This window comes from Pantherophis guttatus, chromosome 4 (assembly GCF_059756535.1).
Source record: "Pantherophis guttatus breed Tessera chromosome 4, ASM5975653v1, whole genome shotgun sequence".
Taxonomy (NCBI): Eukaryota; Metazoa; Chordata; class Lepidosauria; order Squamata; family Colubridae; genus Pantherophis; species Pantherophis guttatus.
Genome location: NC_142066.1, coordinates 58,181,512 through 58,196,605, shown reverse-complemented (window position 1 = coordinate 58,196,605; position 15,094 = coordinate 58,181,512). Strand labels below are relative to the sequence as shown.

Below are 15,094 nucleotides of genomic sequence, written 5' to 3'. Positions count from 1 at the left end.
TCATAACTGGTGATAGATAAAAGATAATGTCACAGCTGTAAAACAACTGCTGATGATTTTATGATCTTTTTTGATGGCAATCATTAATCAAACCTCACAGTTATAAAGTAACCACCATGGTGATTAAACAAATGTCACAATGGTTAAATAAATCAATGGATCTCTATGGACACAGTTTTGTCAAAAACAACAACAACCCAGAAGTAAATTCAGCAAAACCATCATAAAATGAGGTTATGTGACTGCAGGATGCTACACATGGCTATAAAAGCAGTCTGATTGCTAAGCATCTAAAGTGTGGTCACATGACCACAGGAGGGAGGGTGGCCACTGGAACTTTGAATGTGGGTTGTAAGTCCTCCCCCACCCCAAAATAGCTCCATCGTAACTTTGAACAGTCACTAAGCAACTACTCATAAGTCGGCTATCTGTATAATAAAACAGAATAACATAGAAGCAATAGGAGACGAGATACAATTAACTCAATAACTGGAAAGAGTGTTAGATTTCCAGTTTAACCACCATCCCTTCATTATCTATTTCAGTGGTGGGTTTCACTTACATTTGCTACTGGTTTGCTTGCGCACGCACCACTTCTGCGCATGCGCAGAGCATATTTGATGATGGCCTGGTGGTAGGCGGAGCCTCCTGCCGCCACTGCTACCAATTCACCCAAACCAGGGCGAACCAGTAGCAACCCACCACTGATCTATTTCCATAATCTATATCAATGTTTCTCAACCTTGGCAACTTTAAAATCTATGGACCTGCTGGCTGGGGAATTCTGGGAGCCAAAGTTGCCACATTTTAAAGTTGCCAAGGTAGTGATATAGTAATTGCACTATATGCAATTAGACTAAAATTTGTTACATTAAATTAATAAGAAAGAATTCATCTGGCTGACATGAAAAATGTATTAAGATGGTATTTATTGCCTCTTAAATTCACATTAGTAACATACTGGTTTCAGTCACCCTTAAGTTATCCTATTAGATACATTCTTCCTGCCAATTCTGTCTTCCAGCTGAAAAGATAGAAGGGAGTTAAAAGTGAGTCTCAGACCATGTTCGGTAACAGATAGATTGTTTCAAGGTGATAAAATATCTAGCTGACTGTAGCAGCGGTAAATCCACTTACCTTCGCTACTGGTTCGGGAACAGGAGTGTGCATGAGTGTGCCTCTTCTGTGCATGCGCAGAATCTTCTGTGCATGCACAGATGATTTAAAAAGGGAGATAATGACGTCCCGGCGGGTGGGCGGAGCCTCCTGCTGTCAGCACTACCAGTTCGGACCGGGGGGGGGGGATTTCACCGCTAGTCTGTAGGCTCTTTTTCAGATTCCAGAACCTCACTTTGTTAGGATATTCTTATTTCAATTCTATTCTAGCAATTCTAGACTTTGTCACTAGAAAACGTAATTTTTGTCAGTTCCAGTGGGCCTATTTTATTTATTTATTTATTTGTTTAAATTTCTATACCGCCCTTCTCCAAATAGGACTCAGGGCGGTGCACAGCCTAAGTAAAAACAAAGCATACAAAATTTAAAAAACAGTATTAAAATAATTAAATATTCTGGCCGTTAATTAAAACAACCCAATTTAAAATCAATTTAAAATTTAGCTCAAGCCAGCCCAGCTAGTTGAAATAAATAGGTTTTCAGGGCCCGACGAAAAATCCGGAGGTCTGTTATTATACGTAACTCTGGGGGAAGGTTATTCCAGAGGGTGGGCGCCGTCACAGAGAAGGCTCTCCCCCTGGGGGTCACCAGCCGACATTGTCTGGCGGACGGCACCCTGAGGAGGCCCACTCTGTGCGAGCGTACTGGCCGGTGGGAGGCTATTGGTGGCAGTAGGCGGTCTCGTAAGTACCCCGGCCCTAAGCCATGGAGCGCTTTAAAGGTGGTCACCAACACCTTGAAGCGCACCCGGAAGACCACCGGGAGCCAGTGCAGCTCGCGCAGGAGAGGTATCACATGGGAGCGCCTCGTCGCCCCCATAATCCCCCGCGCGGCCGCGTTCTGGACCAGCTGGAGCCTCCGGGTGCACCCCAGGGGGAGCCCCATGTAGAGAGCGTTGCAGTAGTCCAGGCAGGAAGTGACTAGTGCCTGAGTGACTGTGCGTAGAGAGTCCCGATCTAGAAAGGGGCGCAACTGGCGTATCAGGCGAACCTGATAAAAAGCCCCCCTGGCCACGGCCGTCAAATGGTCTTCTAGAGACAGCCGTGCGTCCAGGAGGACGCCCAAGTTGCGAGCCCTCTCCGTGGGGGCGAGTGATTCGCCCCCAATAGCCAGCGATGGCGTCAGCTGGCTATATCGGGACGCTGGAAGCCACAGCCACTCGGTCTTGGAGGGGTTGAGTCGGAGCCTGTTTCTCCCCATCCAGGCCCGCATGGCCTCCAGGCACTGGGACATCACTTCAAGGGCATCGTTGGGGTGGCCTGGGGTGGAGATATACAGCTGGGTGTCATCAGCGTACTGATGGAACTCCACCCCGAAGCCACGGATGATCTCACCCAGCGGCTTTACATAAATGTTGAACAGAAGGGGCGAGAGGACCGACCCTTGTGGCACCCCACAAGCAAGGTGCCTCGAGGTCGACCGCTGCCCCCCCGTCAACACAGATTGCGACCGGTCAGAGAGGTAGGAGGAGAACCACCGCAAAACAGTGCCCCCCACCCCCAACCCCGCCAACCGGTGCAACATGATACCATGGTCGATGGTATCAAAAGCCGCTGAGAGGTCTAACAGGACCAGGATAGAGGAGCAACCCCTATCCCGAGCCCTCCAGAGATCATCCACCAACGCGACCAATGCCGTTTCCGTGCTGTGCCCAGGCCGGAAGCCGGACTGGAGCAGGTCTAGATAGACAGTTTCATCCAGGTACCGGGGAAGCTGTTGCGCTACCACACTCTCAACAACCTTCGCAACGAAGCGAAGGTTGGAGACTGGACGATAGTTAGCCAAAACAGCCGGATCCAGAGAGGGCTTCTTGAGGAGGGGCCTCACAACCGCTTCTTTCAGAGCGGCCGGCAGGACCCCCTCATTCAAAGAAGCGTTAACAATCTTCTGGAGCCAGCCTCGTGTCACCTCCCGGGAAGCCAGTACCAACCAGCAGGGACACGGGTCCAATAAACATGTGGTCGCGTTCAGCCGTCCCAGGACCCTGCCCATGTCCTCGGGAGCCACAGGATCGAACTCCCCCCAGATAACACTCTCAAGACCTGCCTCAGTCATCCCGTCCGGACATACCCAGTCAGAGGCCAGCCCTTCCCGAATCTGAGCGATTTTGTCATACAGATACTGCACAAAGTCTTCAGCTCGGCCCTGCAAGGGGTCATCCCGCGCTTCCAGATGGAGGAGGGAGCGGGTCACCCTAAACGGGGCGGCCGGGCGATTATCTGATGACGCGATAAGAGCGGCAAAATAGCTAGATTTTGCCGCTTTTATTGCCACTAGGTAGTTCTTAATATGAGACCTCACCAGTGTTCGGTCGGATTCGGAGCGGCTGGTCCTCCAACTACTCTCCAGGCGTCTTTTCCGGCGCTTCATCTCCCTAAGCTCCTCGGAGAACCAAGGAGCTAGGTGAGTTCGGTGCCGGGTCAGAGGCCGCAAAGGCACGACACGGTCCAAGGCCCCGGCAGCCGCACTATCCCAGGCGGCCACCATGTCCTCACCCGAGTCATGAGCCAGAGTCTCAGGAAATGGCCCAAGCTCCATCTGGAACCTATCAGGGTCCATCAGGCGCCTGGGGCGGAACCACCTGGTCGGTCCCGCCTCCCTGCGGCGGGGTGCAGCGGTTAGAAAGTCCAGTCGAAGGAGCGAGTGGTCAGACCATGACAAGGGTTCGATGACTATATCCCCTGTATCAAGGCCACTCGACCACTGTGTGTCCAGAGTGTGTCCACCCGTGTGAGTGGGGTCATGAATTAACTGAGTAAGGTCCATGGCCGTCATGGAAGCCATGAACTCCCGAGCCACCTCAGACGTTTCGCCGACAGATGGCAGGTTGAAATCCCCCATGACTAGAAGTCTGGGGGTACCAACCGCCACCTCAGCTATGACGTTGAGCAGCTCGAGCAGGGCCGTTGCCACGCGGCAGGGAGCCAGGTACGTGATCAACAAGCCCATCTGTACTCCACGACCCCATCTCACAAAAAGGGACTCACATCCGGCTATCTGTGGAACAGTGGTCTCCCTCGGATCAAGACTTTCCTTTATAATAACCGCCACCCCCCCCTGCCCTGAGCTCTCGGCTGATGGAATGCTCGGAAACCTGGTGGGCACATATCCACGAGGGGAACCCCCCCTCATGGCCCAACCAGGTCTCCGTAATACCTGCCAGGTCCGCTCCCCCCTCCTGAATAAGATCGCAAATGAGGGGGGCTTTATTTACCACGGACCTGGCATTGCACGACAGCAGCCGAAGGCTCGGGCCCTGAGAGTCTGAACAGCCTGGGATACGAGAAGGGCTATGGGGACTGGGGCGCGCCACCGCTCGAAGATAGCGAGTACGCGCCCCCACCACATGATGCGGCCCCCTGCTCCCGCCATATCTGCCCCTCCCACTCAACATATTGATAGAAAAGCCCTCGACAGAATGGACTCTAATGTCCCCCTTACCCCCGGAATCCGCACCCTCCGTGGCCCCACTAACAGCTGGGCCGGACCCCTCCCCCTGTGGGTTAACCCCCAAACCCACACAACCCTCCCACCCCTTAAAATCCCTTAAAAATCTATCAAAAAGTTTCCCTAAAAAACCCCTCAATCCCCTTTTTGCAGCATGCCACCTCTCGGGGTGCCAAAGCCCGTCATAAAGGTAGGCCCTTGATAAAGTGGAGGGCCACACCTGTGAGAGGGGGGAGTCTCGCAGAATAAGAAGTTCTGTTGGCGAATACATCTAATCAATCAGTTAATTAATCTGGGGGAAGTCCACGGCCTGGGGGTAATCCAGATAGTCCAAAGTCTGGGGAGGGACATTCAATCAATTCCAAGTCAATAAATTCAATAAATCCCACTGCTCTCTCACAGCAGTGGATGGAGTCTTAAGCCACTTTGAGGCCAGATGTTAACACCAGCTGCCCTCTCACGAAAGCTGGGAAGGGCCAGAAACCGCAGTCATCGTCCGGCTCCATACAAGGCTTGAAATCTGAGATATCTCACTCTACAACTGGGGGGCTTTAATAGCAGCCACCAATCTATCTCACCATGGGGCTACTTCACATGGCTTACAATAATAAGAAGGAAAAAAAAGAAAGGAGTGCAAACAGAATAGAAATAAAATAATAGAATAAAATAAACAATGACATAGGAACACAATGAGAATTATGCATCAAAATGATAACTAAAAATATGGGTGGGTGGACAGCAGAGAACAAGGGGAAGGAAGGGGAGTCTGCCATTAATCTAGCAGCCACTTCCAGGACTTCTGGTTCTTGTGGAAGGATGAATGCAATGGTTAGAATCAGGGTAGGACAAATATGTACATCTGCCTTAGTTTTAGTGAAAAATGGCTAAAAGCTATCTTGAAAGTTTCCATATTTCAGCAATGTAGGCTGGGATTATTCTCAAGATTTAAAATTGGGGGGGGGGGAGGAGAGTACAACCATATTTGAAGGTTCCCTGCTGCTACAGTCAAAGTTATTCATCCAGTTCCTTCTGAAACATCTCAGTTCTTAACTTCAATGACCCATTGCTTACTCTTATATGTGAGAAGCATGTGGCTTCTGTTTGATGGGAAATGCAAGGCAATACATGCTGAATGGGGGGAGGGGGAAGAGAGAGCAGGTTGCATGGACTGTTGGACTGGTTCTGTCATTAACCTTTGTAGGAAAAGACTCAAGCCTTTTCCAAAGAGAAGAAAAGAGAGATGTCAGCGTGGAGCTGACCAAGACAGACAATGAACCTGTTGATGACTATAGTGAGTTTCCAGCTGGATGCATTGCAAGAAGTAAGTATGAAAGAAACAGCATGAATACCAGACAGCCCAAACTATCAAGTTATGTTGTTGACCTTTTTTAAAAGTGTACTCCTAGAACTACCTGTGGTACATTGGCTAAGCTTGAAAACCCTATTTAATACTAACAGGAAATCCATAGGTGGTAGATGGGATTAAGAAATCAAAAGGAATCCTGAAGGTCACAATGGAAGCCACTGTAGTACTAGTGCCAAGGAAAATAAGAATAATTAAAAAATGATGTCCATGAAAAGGATTGTGCACATTTGATTTACAGAATTACTGGGATTAATGGGAAGAATATAAAATTCTTGGAATGTTTAATTTGCTATGAAAAGTAAAGGGGCTTTTGCATGTACTTGGCTCAACATGGTGGTTATGTCTATTTATTATACTAAATAATTGGTACAATCCACCTAAACTGTTTTAGGCATTATGTCAAATAATATGTCAAATGTTCCTAGGCAGTTCAATAGAAAGTGTTCTAAATAAAATGAACTATATTTATTACAGAAATGGCAAAGCGGTCCACTTCCTTTGGTCTATCACAGCTTAGAGGCACAGACAGCCAAGAAACCAACTGTCAGATTGTTCCAGTAACAACTACAATACCTCCAGTCACCAAAGCACAAACTACAACCAAAGAGATGAAGAAAACAACTCACACAATTGAAACAGAATCATCAGAAGATAGACCTCGAGTTTTGTATTTTCTGCCCTATTTTCCACGTCCATCACGCACTGTCTTTAATGTTATATTTCCTTTCAGTAAAGGTGCCATTGGTTATAACACCATCTGGAATAACAAATTCTTGAGAGATGACTCTTCAGAAGAAAAGAGAAGGAAAAGAGACACACTAATGGTTAAGAAAAAAGCAAGACCTCTATGAAGTAACAAGATGGTTCTTTGCAATGCTCACTTTTCTTGCTTTTCTTCTTTTTGGCAGTCACAACAAAGACATTAAACAATGATTTTATAACCAAGAACGAAACTAAGTTAACAGCCAAGAGTGAACCAAGTACCCTGTTTTCCCCAAAATAAGACATCCCCTGATAATAAGCCCAATCGGGCTTTTGAGCGCATGGCAATAGGGCCAAGAGCTTATTTCAGGGTTCAAAACAATATAAGACAGGGTCTTATTTTCGGGGAAACACGGTATTAGACATACCGATTTTTGAATCTTTAAATAAGCAAAACAAATTCTACTTATAAACAGTTTAGAGAAAGGAGTTGAGAAAAGTTTTCTCATTGGCAATGAACAGAATCCATTGTTATCATACACAAGGACTAGCTAATTTTCCTTACTACTACTTCTACCAGCACACAACAACCTTAATTGGGTCAAAAGTCACCATTTTCACGGTACACTAATCAAAGACCTATTCACTGGAGACAGAAATGTCTAGTGTTCGATAAGCCCAGGCAACAGGAACATATCTTGTCTTAGTAGTCTCTTCTCTACCAGTGAAGCAGGTAGCAGTGGATATAAAACAAAAAAGGAGATTAATTTGAAAAAAAACTCACTAAAGATAGCACCATTCGAAATGCTGATGTGGGATTTACATTTCCTACTCATCCCTTTCTGTATATTCCTTCCAAGCAAATATATTCCCCTCTCCAGACCCACACCTACACACTGCACTTGCTTCCTAAACCTTCATGAATTGATTTTCATGACTTTCAGCTTGTCGGCCTCCAATTGCCAAATTAGTAGAAAGCTTTCTCATACATTTTTTTCATATGGTCCAAGCTGCAGCAAGGATTTCTGGCTGGGAAATTCTGAGAGTTGAAGTCCACAAGTTTTAAAGCTGCCAAAATTGGAGACTCCCAAGGTAGATAATGACAATGTCTCAGGTCTTCTGTCATTTCTTATGTGCATGGACTAGGATTAGGAGAAGTATGTATTCCATTCTTCATGGTGCTCTAGGGGGCAGGTGAGTTTTTTTTAGTATTGTACTATGAGATTTGATAGCAAGAAGACTATTTACTGGTTGTTTCCCTTGCATAATTAATGGAGAAGCTAGTTATAACTATTATGGGGCAGAGTGAACTTGAAACAGAAGAAAGCTTTTATTTTATATTTGGGAATATTTGGGATTTTGAGTGCCATGATTGTATCCATATTCCAATATTCTTTAGTTAACTTTGGAAGTACAGTATGTGAGATTCAGTCTCACAATCAGTTAGTGATGCTACTTTAAGGTTGTTGTTTTTTCTTCCTTCATTTGCTTTCATTACCACATGTGCTTTCACAGATATGACTTCAAGCATTCTGACGGAAAAGATTGGTTTTTATGCAAGCATGCAGGATATATTCAGTGCCTTTTGGGTTCCACTTCTGTCTGATAAAATGCTAACCATGGCTTTTTCTATCTTTTCTATCTCTTTGGGTCAATTCATTTTCAAATGGGCCAATGCATAACTGTGTGGGAGTCTGGGGGTACCTTGTGTATGACTGGATTTTGGGGGGATTAAATCTACTGGATCAAGTGACAGTTTACAATTTATCTCTCCCCCTCCCCAATCTATTTATGTGTATCATGAGAATAAGGCTAAAGAGTAATATTCCTGGTGTTTTCTTTTAAGCTTTTAGAGGAAAAACCCAAACCTGCCACATTTTCTTTTACATGATAGAATTTAATAAAACACTAAAGCAAGGATTAGATTTCTTTGCCACTACCTAGTAATCATCAGATTTTTGCAGTTCTGATCTGGTAGGCTTAGATTATCCTCCAGAAATGATATAAGGCCTGAATAACCTTGGGGTTTAATGGTTGGTTTGCTGAAGGCCTTTCTGGCCTTCTCTCTTATCCAGCTTTTGGCAAAGAATGAAATGAGAAAGAAGGTAGATCACCTCTCCCTTTCTTAGCAAGTGTCGCAACCATATTGTGTGGTTATGTATCAAAGAATTAGGGGGAAATAACCGTACAGACTGCTCATTAAAATACAATTTTTCATTGGTTTGTTGATTCTGATTAAATTTTGGAATATTACACAAGAACCAAACCAATTAAGCTTTCATCAGTAAGCCATTAGTAAGCAGATGAGTGAATTTAGGAAAATGGATCACTGTTAACTAACAACTGTAAGTTTGGAGTATGTGTCCCCATACAACAATTTTGACATTTCTCTTACAAGGTAGAATACAATCAAAACTCTGCATAGATTACATTGATGTGTCCAATTTTCAGGAGTACTAATTAGCTCTAAACCTGTTCAGAAACAGATGCATTAATAATGTAAATGATACGGTTAACAGCCTACCCTTCCTTCACAAACATCCTTTACCTAAGTGTTATGTAACTTAATAACGCCCAGGGGGGGAAAAGGCTTTCTTAAAGTCACATAAACTTCAAAATATCTTCTTATTCTTTCATTGGGTGTTAAAAGGATTTCTGCAATATTGTTAATAGAATAGTAGAAAGTGCTACATTGCAGTTAAAACCCTGCTAACAAATCTTTTGCATTTCCAAGACTTGTAATGATTATTTTCAATATTCCCTTGGATGCTGGGTTTACTGTGATTTTTCCACATTAAATGTTTAACAAATATGCTCAAAATCTTCCTCCTGAGAATAGTGAAGTTTTCAATCTTGTTCAAGACCTCCTCTTGAGCAAGATGTTCAGAGATAGACTCAACCCATGTACACAGATCTGGGGGTTCAACAGTATTCAGACCACAATTGTTGAACAGATTTTGTAAGTAAGAGTTTCCCAAACTTCTTGAGTGGATTTCCCCTTAAGATTTTCATGAATGGAATCCTTCCCAAGCTCTCTCTAAGTTTGTTAAACCAGCTCTTCCAAAGTCTAAGACTGGGGTCCCAAAATCCCAGGCTGTGGTCCATTACCGGGCTATGGCCCTTTGGCACAAGCAGTGGGTGAGAGTGTACCAAAAGCTCCACTCACATGAGCTGTGGGCACTTGCACTCATATACAAAGCTCCACTCATGCAAGCAGCAGGCACTTGCATGTGAAGCTCCATTCATGATTGGTGCACATATATGCCAGCCGCTCACACAAATAAGCTGTGTGTACATATGCATGCTTGCCACGCAACAGAACCGTCCCCCCCTCCCCCACTACTGTGCCAGGCCAGGCTACCAAGCTGGAAAGATTAGGGACCACTGGTTTAAGACACTGCTTTATGTTCTACTGTTTGTGTTATATTGAATTCTAATATGACATGGTCTCTCTCCCCCAAAGTTCTGGCAACTTCAATCCTTCTATCACTTCTTCTCTGTTAGTACAAAATAGGTCTAGTATAGCTGTCTCTGTACTTCCCTCCTCTATCTTTTGGATGACAAAGTTGTCAGCTAGACTGGTCAGGAAGCTGTTCAATCTCCCACTTGATGCAGTTTGTCTCTTAGTTGATGTCAGGGTAGTTAAAGTCCCACATTACTACTGTGGTGTGTTTCCTACATACTGGTTAGCAAAAATTCATATTTTTCTTCTGCTTGGTTGGGTGGCCTGTAGTATATACCTATGGCAATGTTGTTCTTTTTTCCTTTTATATTGACACATATGCACTCTAGGAGGTTTTCATTCTTGGTTTTGTGTATTTTTATAGAGATGTAGTGATTTCTTACATATAATGCAACTCCATCTCCTCTTTTGTTAGGTCTGTTTCTTTTGAACGCGTATATCCTTCCATCAGTACATTCCAGTCATGAGTTTCATCCTACCAATGTTCGGTAATGGCAACTATATCATAAATGTTTGACAAAATATTTGTATTCCTAAATATTTAGCAAAATAGAAATGCCTATTTCACAAAGACAACAATTTGAGATTTGTTTTCAAAGTGTTCTGAATAAGTAACCCAATACCACTACCAGGTAAAAGTTACAACTGATAATTGGAGAAAAAATGCTAACTGCTGCCTGAATAACAGCTCTATTCCTTCCAAAATCTTATTCAGCAACAAAACCCACATCAAAGAGATGGTGAGTGAAGCTTCTGCTCCTGAAGTTTATAATTACTCAGACTGCTACAATCTTGAACCTGCTCTCTAATATACCCCCCTGCATCTTGGAAACAGATTACATAAAGAACAGATTAATTCATGGATTACTCATGTAGTTATTTTTGCTAATGGCTTTGGTTCAAGTAACCCAACATTCATTCCATTCCTGGGCAAAGCTGGGTTTGACTGGCTCAATTCTTGCTGTATCTTGGAGAAATGGATATTCCAAATGAGCGTATCTGTCAGCCAGCATTTAATTTTAGTTGTACATCTTCTACTGATCCTTGAATTACAATGCTTACTTGGCTCTGCAAGCTGAATGCCCAGGCTGGTTTTTTTTCTGGAGGAGAGTGGAAAGCAATGGTAGGAAAAAAGAATGGTCCAAGGTGGAACACTCAAGTATTCCCTTCCACTGCTTCCATTATGGGACTGGAGGAAAGGAATCAAAATTAAAAATAGGAAACTGTTCTGCTAAGGAACCTTTGACTTTATATGCCCTGATTAAATCTACTGATTGAAACCTATGCCTTGGATACAGAACACTCAGTGAACCATGTGAAGCATAGATAACGGGATTAAGAACAATGAGTTGAAACAGTAATGATACAATAATGTTTATTTCCAACAATCAGGAGTGCTATGTAATAGTTCCAATCTAATACATCTGCTTTTTGATTTTCATATTCACTTTTATAATAGTCAAAGATTACTGAGGCTGAAATTAATCATTTTAAAAATGCTATAGCTTTTCCAAGCATATGAGATCAAGCAGTGTTTTTAGCTGCATATTTCATTCTTTGGGAAATAATATATTTTACCCATGAAAATAGGAAAAGGTCCCTCTGTTGAAGCTATCTTAATGTGTAATAAGGGTCATACATTAATTCCCCCCTCCCCCCCCCGTATTGTTGAAGATGTGCAATAATGTTCTTTTCCTGACTTCCTTCAAAGAAGCTCAGATAAAAGAAGGTTGAAGGCTGATTATAGATTCAGCTTCCTTATTAAATGCTGATGCCAATACATTTAGATCCATAGAATTACAGAAAATAAAATGGTGAATAATTTTAGACTATTAATCGATGTTTAGAATTCAGGCCTCTGATTTCATCCTGAAATCAAGTTGGTACAATTAACTTACAAAATAGCATTTGTGTGTATGTGTGTGTGATGTTATAAAGGATTAGCTATCACTTGTGCTGGAATTATAAAATGATGGAGTATATGCTTCTCCATATAATATGGGCTTGTCTTATAATTTTATTTACTATCTATGTTATTAAATATTGTTCTAGGAAAAGGAATATAGTTTAAGTTAATACTTAGGAGAAATGGAGAACAATATTGAGTAGAAAGATCTTCCAAAGTAAAAGTCAAGCATCTCCTTCCACTCCCACTTGATTGCGGTCTCCATTGCTATTTCAGTTGGTTAAAAAATGGTAGAGCAAGAAACATTCACAACTGAAGCCATTTTCAACCTTTCAGCTTGCTTATATGAAGACTAAAAGCAGAACGATGCATGAGTACGCAGAGACACATATTTAAATGAGCAAAAAAGATCTGTAAGAATATTAAGCGACAGATAACTTGGAACAAGCACATATATCAGAAGATATATTCAGGCAGACCTGTCCAGATATTAGTAAATGCTCTATGCAAGGGTGGGAAATGGTGATACACTATCCCCTTCCCTGCAGAGAGAAAAGGAATTGTTCCCTCAGAATCCTGATTTACCCAATTTTGAATTCACTTAGTGAGCCTTTACAAATGGCCATTAGGGGGAGAACAGAGCAGGAGAGTGGACAAAGGGGCCCACTTATTTCAGCTCTTTCCCCGATTAAATGCAGATGCTCCCCACTTTTAGTCATATTAAGGAAAAGTAGATACAGTGGAATTGCTGTATGGGAAACCTAAAAAGCTGGCACAATGCTGCCTCTCACTTATTTCAAGGCATTAACTCACCCTCTTAAATCACTTGTTTCTGCTTTACTATCACTGATTTTAAATCTCTGTTCAAACATGAGACAGACATTTAATTAACATTTTATCTACACAATGAGAAATACATGTTTGAACATTGCAAAGCCACAGAGCTTAGAAATTATAGGTTATTTAAACATTGAAATCAGAATGATATTTTGTGGTTACATAAGAGAGAGGTCAGTATTTGGATAAAAATGATAGCATTTATGTTTTTGTTCATATGAAAGATCAAACATAAATATTAGCCTACGCTCTACCCAATAACAACAGTTTTTTCAAAGGCTAGTTATATCTTCTACAAACATAATTATGTTCATGTGCCATAAACTGTAATAGCAAAATCACATATAGAAGGTTCACATATGAAAACAATGCCATAAGCGAATTAATTAAAACAAGATCTAATACAAAAATGTCTCTGGGCAGCAGATGCACCTTAAAATATATATTATTTTTCTAATCTCTGAATTGTTTTATTCACATCATTTAACAAATAATCAGTTAAAAATATGCATCAATGAAAAGTTATTTCCACAGTAAAAGATAATATTCCTATTTGATACAGGAGACAGAAGGTAATAAGAAAGCATTTCCTCTTATGCAAAAAAATAAGTCATATAAAAGTCAGTTAGAAAAGAAACAATGCAATTAAATCTCATTAATTAATTACAATGTCCTTTTGAATTCAAGGGATATACTCTTAAGAGTACATACTGGTACCCTTAGCTATTGGGTTGGGCATTCCTAGTTTAAATACAAGGGTATAAGAAAAGAAAGGAAAGGCCTGGGGGAAAAATTAGAGACAGAGAATTGCAATCAAGGGATGAAATGAATAATGATGAGCAAGAGAGGGAAAAAATAGAAAATATGTAGAATTTGTACACTTTGGGCTCTCAAAACTTATTTGTTTTTCTGGAAACTTTCCATCTCTTGATCACCTACTTGCCATACCTCTCCAGTCCGAATGTCCTCACTATAGATCCATGTCAGGTGGATCAGTGAATTGATGTCTCATTCACCCTTACCATACAACTTGATGTAATTTATGTAGAGGAAGTGGCTGACAGTAGTTCTACTCTTGAACTTGAATCCATATCCAGTCCCTGTGATTATCTGGCTAAAGGAGTTCAAGCTTCCGCAGAACAGTGCATCATCAGTGCATCATCTTGGTATGTGCTGCACTTAATGGTCACTTATATGAACTGTCTTGAGCTGATTTCCAGTGTTGTCTTCCATAGTCCCATTGAGTTTTTGAGGAAAGTCCTTAGTGTCCTGTTGACTTTGTGTAGCCCCAGGTATTCACAGATCCGTGTGTGCAGCATTGAGTCATAGGCTTTTCTGTAATCAATCCAGGCTGTACTTAGATTGGTCTGTCTAGATTTGATTCTTAGGCAACTGCTCTATTTAGGAGCATCTGATATTTGGAGCCTCTGGTGTTGTTCCCAATGCTCTTCTGATCTGAGTTCATATATCGGCCCATATGGTTCTGTAGCTTGGTTGCTATAATGTCTGATAGGACTTTATACATTGTGTGGAGGCAGATTATTGGCCAGTGGTTGGGCATTGTTGTTCCCTTGTGGGGATCTTTCATGATCAACACTGTCCTTCCTTGTGTTAACCAGTGTGGGTGGGAACCTGCTGCTAGCTAATATATTTGTGATGCTAGGCATTCATGCCCTGATGTTAGTTTCCTTAGTCAATTGATGTGGATTGTATCTGGGCCCAGTGCTATTCAGTTCTTCATGTTCTTAACCTGCTGCTGAATGTCTGCAACTGTGATGATGACTGGTTCTTGTTCTGGAAGACTGCTGTGGTGTGCTGCAGGTCCTGCAACCACTTTACACTGATGTTTTATGGCTTCTCTTTGTCCCATATGTTCTTCCAGTACTATTCAGTTTCTGCTAATGGTAGCTCTGTTGTTACTGTTATTGCACTGCAAGCACACTTGGATGGTTCTTTGAAGAACAAGGCATTTATCTTCTTGGCCTCTGCTTCTCTATCTTCTTGGCCTGGTAGCCAGTACTGTAAGCCTTTGTTTATCCATCTCAAGGATTTCAGATAGAGTCAGGCCTTTGTATGTTTTCAGAAACCTAATCTTATCCCTAATCTTTACACCTTTCTGTAATTCCACCAGTTAACTATCCTCTTTCCGAGTTATCTTGATCTTAGCCTCTAACCTCATTTTCCAGAGAGAGTATGT

General features: G+C 42.5%; 1 long non-coding RNA gene across 1 annotated transcript; it reads left to right on the top strand.

The window, feature by feature from the left end:
• The first annotated feature begins 5,824 nt into the window (after positions 1 to 5,824).
• On the top strand, positions 5,825 to 6,744 carry LOC148114115 (uncharacterized). The gene is made up of 2 exons (XR_015733857.1): positions 5,825 to 5,944; positions 6,464 to 6,744. It is a non-coding gene; the product is annotated as an uncharacterized LOC148114115 (long non-coding RNA).
• The last annotated feature ends 8,350 nt before the right edge of the window (positions 6,745 to 15,094 follow it).